Genomic DNA, 6,367 nt, shown 5'->3' with positions numbered 1-6,367 from the left:
TTATTCCATTGTGTAAATACAGGATAACTTCTGAATACTGTTATGTGTTGTTGGACAATTAGGTTGCTTCCATGTCGTGTCTCTTGTATATAGCACTGCAAAGAACATTGGGGTATAGATGTCTTTTTGAATTAGGGTTCCCTTTGATTTATACCCAGAAGTGGGATTGCTGGATCATAAGTTAAGTCTATTTTTATTCTTTTGAGGAAACCCCACCCTGGTTTCCACAATGACTGCACCAAACTACATTTTTTCCAACAGTGTAAGAGGGTCATCTTTCTCCACAGATACCCCAGGATTTAATGTTTGTGGAATTTTGAATGATGACCATTGTGACTGTTGTGAGGTGATACTTATTATAGTTTTAATTTACCCTTCTCTGATAATGGTAGTGAGCAATTTTTTTGTATATATCTATGTGGCATTTGTATGTCTCTATTGGAGAATTGCTTGTTTAGGGCTTCTGCCCATTTTCAAATTGGGTTTCTTGTTTTTTTTAAGTATTATTAATAGTTTGTATGAAATCTTTGTAATTTGGAAATTAAGCCTTTGTCAGTTGCACATTTCTACATATTTTCTTTAATCCTGCAGGTTGTCATTTTGCTTTGTTTATGGTTCCCTTTGCTGTGCAAAAGCTTATAAGTTTAATTAGGTCCCATTTATTAATTTTGCTCTTACATCCCTTCCCTGGGTAGGCTATTCTAGGAGATCATTGCTGAGATTTATCTCAGAGTGTTTTGCCAATATTTTCTTCTAGGTGATTTACTGTGTTTTTCCTTACATTTAAGTCTTCAAGCCATTTTGAGTTTATTCTTGTGTATGGAGTGAAGGAGAGTTCTAACTCCATTGCTCTGCATGTTGCTATCCAGATTCCCAACATCATTTGGTGAAGAGATAGTCTTTTCTCTGTCATATTCCTGGATACTTTGTCAAAAATTAATAGAACGTAGGCCTGTAGATTTATTCCTAGGCCCTCTATTCTGTTCTTTTGGTCCATAAGCCTCTTTCTGTATGAATATCTTGTCATTTTGTTCATTTTGTAGCTCTGCAATAGTGTATGGAGAACTGGTGGTTTATTCCTCCAACCTCTTTGTTTTTCATTAATATTGCTTTGGAAATTATGGATCTTTTATGACTCTATGTAAATCTTAGAATCATTTGTTTCAGTCCCAAAAAGAGAAGTTTGGCATAATTTGATAGGAAATCACATTAAGTTTGTGGATTGCCTTGGACAATATGACCATTTTAACCATTTTGTTTCTTCCATTACGAGACCATTGGGTATGATTTCAATTCTTCAAATCTTTTTTGATTTCCTCAATCAATATTTTCTACTTCTCCATGTATATTTCATTCACCACCTTTTTGTACATTACTCTGGGTACCTTGCCCAGTTCCTTTTTTAGCCTTAGTAATTTTTTGTGAAGCTTTTACAGTTTTCAATATATAGTGTCATGTCTGCATATCATGACAATTTTACATCTTCTTTTCCAGTCTGAATCCTTTTATTTCTTTTCCTTGCCTGATCATTGTGGCTAGGAATTCCAAGACTGTATTGAATTGAAATTGTGAGAATGGGCAACCTTGTCTTGTCTCAGGTTTTTGTTGGAAGTGTTTCAGTTTTTCACCATTGAGTATTTTGCTGGCTATATGTTTGTCATAAATAGCTTTCATTATGTTGAGATATGGTCCCTCTAGCACACTGTTACAAGAACTTTTACTGCAAATAGGTGTTAATTTTTCTCAAATGTTATTTCTGCATCTACTGAGATGATCATGTGGTTTTTTGTCCTCTCGGTTATTGATATGGTGTATTAAAATTGATTGATTTATTTGCATAAATTAAACCATCCTAGTTTTCCTGGGATGAAGTAACATTACCATGGTGTATAATCTTTTTTACATGCTGTTGGATTCTGTTTGTTAATACTTTCTTAAGGACATTTACATCAATGTTTATCAGTGTTATTGGCCTATAGTTTTCTCTTGGGGTGGTGTCTTTGTCCTGTTTTTTATCAGGTTGATGTTGGCCTGACGGTGTGAGTTTGGGTGTACTCTCTCCATATCAATTTTTGGAATAGTTTGAGGAGGACTGGTATGTATTTTTCTCTGTATGTTTGGTCAAATTCCCCAGTGAATCTAGTTTGGTTTGAATTTTGCTTGCAGAGATTTTTTATTTTATTGATAATTCTATTCAATTTCTGGTGATCTGACAGTTCAAATGGTTAATTTCTTCTTGATGCAATATTGGTGGGCTGAATGTTTTCAAAAACTTCTCCATTTATTCCTGGTTATCCATTTTGTTTCCATACTGTTGCTCATGTTGTTCACTTATGATATTATGCAAATTTGTTGTACTCTTTGTAGTTTCTGCATTTTCATTTCTTATGTTATTTGTGTTCTCTCTCTTTTCTTGTTGGTGAGCCTGTCCAGAATTTCGTGAATTATGCTTACTATTTCAAAAAAGACTTTAATTGATTTTTTCTATTTTTTAATGTGTATTTCAATTCTTTCTTCATTGTTCTTTCTTATTTCTCTCTGCTGAGTTTTGGTTTTGTTTGCTCTTTTTTTCATGATTAGTATACATAGAACATTTGATTATTTATTTGAAATTGCTCTTTTAATTTGAGGACGGTTGTCACTATAAACTTACCTCTTAAGCCTGCTTTAAATGCATTCCATTCACTTTGTGTAGTATTTTGACATATTTCTCAAGATATTTTTTAATTTCTTCTTTTACTTCTTCACCTCCCCTACTTGTTATAGTAACATGGTGTTTAATTTACATGCTGTCATTTTTTCACACTGTTTTTCTGTGAAGGATTTCTAGTTTCATGGTATTATACTCAGAAAAGATGCTTCAAATTTGTTTTATTTTCTTAAATTCGTTGAGGATTCTTCTGTGCATGAGTACATAATCTTTTCTAGAAAATTTTCCATGTGAACTTGAAAAGAATGTATATTCTGTTTTGGGGAGGAGTACTGTGTTGAAAATATGAACCAACTCCAATTATTTTATCGTATCTGTTTGTATCTTTTTTCCCTTATTTAATTTCTGTCTGAAAGACCAGTCTAGTGATGGTAATGGGGAGATATATTCTCCGAATGGGATTGTGTTCCCATCCATTTCTCCCTTTTCATCTATTAGTATTTGATAAATGTATTTTGGTGCTCCTATATTGAGTGCATATATCTTAATGAGTTTAATACCCTCATTTTTTATTTCTCCTTTAATCATTATTTCATGTCCTTGTTTATCTTTCTCTATGACATTTTTTGTAAAGTCTATTTTGTGTGAAGTCTGTACTGCTAGTCCTGCTTTCTTGTCATGTCCATTTGCATTCAATATACTTTTCCATCTTCTGACTTTCAATTAATTTTTGTTCCTCTTACAAAAGTGGGACTCTTGTATGCTTCATAATGTAGAGTCTCGTTATATTATCCCATCTGACAATATATATCTTTTGATTCAAGCACTGAGTCCAATAACATTTGTGATAATTATTGATAGACTGGTGTTCATTTCCATTTTGTACTTCATTTTCCAGTTGATTTGGTATTTCCTTTTTGTTCATTTCATTTTCTTTTTGTGGCTTGATAAGTTTTCTTCTATTATCTTGGTTTCTTTTTGGCTTTGTGACTTCATTGTAAGTTTTGACTTATGGCCATCCTGTTTTGTATGTATATTGACCCTTTATTTATCTTTTTATTTTAACTGATAGGAATACAAATTCTAACCCATTCTATAGAGAACAGAAACAATAAGGAAATACTCTTTATTGTCCTGTTTCACTCTCTGATCCTTAAAATTTTTGATGTCCTGTTCTGCAACATCATATTTATTCTATTGTAAGACATTGTAGCTATTGCCTTTCTAATTATGCCTTTCTCCTTTCTATAGAAGCCTGCTTCATTTTTTTTTTTTTAGAGTCGATCTTTCAATATTTCTTTTTCTGTTGCTAAATTCTTTTAGTACTTGCTTTAGTGGAAGTTATTTATCTCTCCTTCTATTCTAAAGGATAGCCTTGCTTGATAAATTATCTTAGATTACAGCTTTCTTTCATTCAGGACTTTAAATATGTCTTACCACTGTCTTCTGCCTGTTGTATTTGTGTAGTAAACGTGTTTACAAATATAATATATATAATTACATATATATGAATAGAATACATAGAAATGAAGTTAACAAATAAGGAGAAAACCTATACGTTAAAAAATAGAAAACATTGGTGAAGGAAATTAAAACTGACCCAAAGAAATGAAAATTCCTCTTATGTTAATGATGTGATACAATGTGGTTGAAACAAACATACTACCCAATGCAATCTACATTTTGCGTCATTCATGTCAAAGTACCCATGAGATTTTTCCAGTTAATAGAACAGTTAATTTCAAAATTTATATGTAACCACATAGACCATTAGTTGCCAATATAACCTTGAAAAAGAGTATTAAATCTAATAGTGTATAGTTCTCTGAATTAAACAGTCCAACAAAGCTTTAGTAATTTAAACAACATGAAACTGGCTCAAAAACAGACACCAATCAATAGAAGAGGATAGAGCAACCAGATATAATCCCTCACACCTATGATCAATTAACCCATGAAAAAGGAAGCAAGAGTATAAAATGAAGAATAGACATTCTCCTGAATAAGTAGTGCAGGGGAGATTGATCATGTAAAAGATAGATTAGAATAGATCCTCACATTGTATACAATCCATAAGCAAAGAATATCTTTCTATTTATTAGTTTATTTTATTTCTTGCACCTGTAATTTATAGATCTATATTTAGATCTTTTATTTCACTTATCAAATGTATTCCTAGTTTATTCTTTTTGGTATAAATATACACACAATTGTTTTCCTAATTTCTCTTGCTGATAGTTTGTTGTTACTATATAAAAATGCAATGGATATTTGTATATTGATTTTGTATTCTGCAAGTTTACTAAGTTTGTTCATTATTTCTAACAGTCACTGGAGGAGTCTATGGAGTTTTCTATCTATGCTTAATTATGTCATCTCTAAAAATTTTACTGCTTTTTTACAAGTTGGATGCCTTTTATATTTTTTCTTGACTAGTTGTTCTGGCTAGGTCTTCAAATAGTGTAATTTAGTACTTGTGAGAATGAACTACCTTTTCTTATTACTGGACCAGAGGAAACCTTCCTGTATGTTAAAATTGAACTTGATGATTGTCATGGGTTTTTCATATATGGTTTTTATTATGTTTAATTAAATTGTATTAAAAGTGAATTTGTTAAGAATATTTTTATAAAAAAGTAAAGATCAGATTTGTGAAAAATTTTCCTACATTTTTTGAGATTGATGTTTTTGAATTCTCTGCTTTTTCAGGGATTGTATCACATATATTGATTTGAATTTGATAAGTAATTTTATGAATCAGGACTAAATCCCTCTTAACTATAGTTTATAATACTTATAATATGTAATGAATTCAGGTTGCTAATATTTATTTAGAATGGAATGTTCACATACTGAAAGAAAAATTTACATTACAGATTGAGTTTACATTTATTTATTGAAAAATTTTATCCCTCATTTTTAATTTGGCTTATGTTTAAAGGAATTTATTTCTAAATAAAGAATATAACTTTTGATAGAACTGGATTTTCTACAGTTTACTGATACAGAACATAGCTATTATATATATTTAGTGAACAAAACACTTGCCTTGAAATGCCATATTTTACTAACAATGTCAAATGTTTCAGGACTGAGATACATATTCCTTCCAAAAATGCATTACCTGGTCTTTTCCACCCCAAATCACATATAGTGTTATTTATTTGTTTTTTGATTGTTTGTTTACCCCTTAATGGAGGCACTGCTGATTGAACCCAGGATCTTGTGCATAAGTGTACTTATAAACATCATTTTAGAACACTTAACAGAAGCCACAATTGAATGGATTATAAAGATGGAAAGAAAATTTATTGTTTCTAGGGACTGAAAAACCTCTGATTGAATGAATGGCAGAAATAAACATTCGTAAATATACAATAAGTTTCTCTCTTTTGTAATTTTAGAGTAGAATATTAAATTACATTTGTTTTACTTATAGAAATGAACTACAATTTAAATCAAAAATTCCGCCTTTTGGGATTTCTTAAATTTGATGCATTATTTTTATCTAATTTTATTTCATAATTATTTACCATTTATTTATATACAAAACAAATAAACTGACATTTAATCTGCTCATGTTTTGAATATTGAACTACTTATTATATAGTACACAGATAAATACCTACTTCCATTTCCTAATCAAATTATGTTTCAACTTAATTACAAATGATATTGAAATAGATATATATTTTCTGTACAAGTTTTACACGAATT

Source organism: Vicugna pacos, unplaced genomic scaffold (genome assembly GCF_048564905.1).
Source record: "Vicugna pacos unplaced genomic scaffold, VicPac4 scaffold_13, whole genome shotgun sequence".
Taxonomy (NCBI): domain Eukaryota; kingdom Metazoa; phylum Chordata; class Mammalia; order Artiodactyla; family Camelidae; genus Vicugna; species Vicugna pacos.
This window is presented reverse-complemented; position numbering follows the sequence as displayed.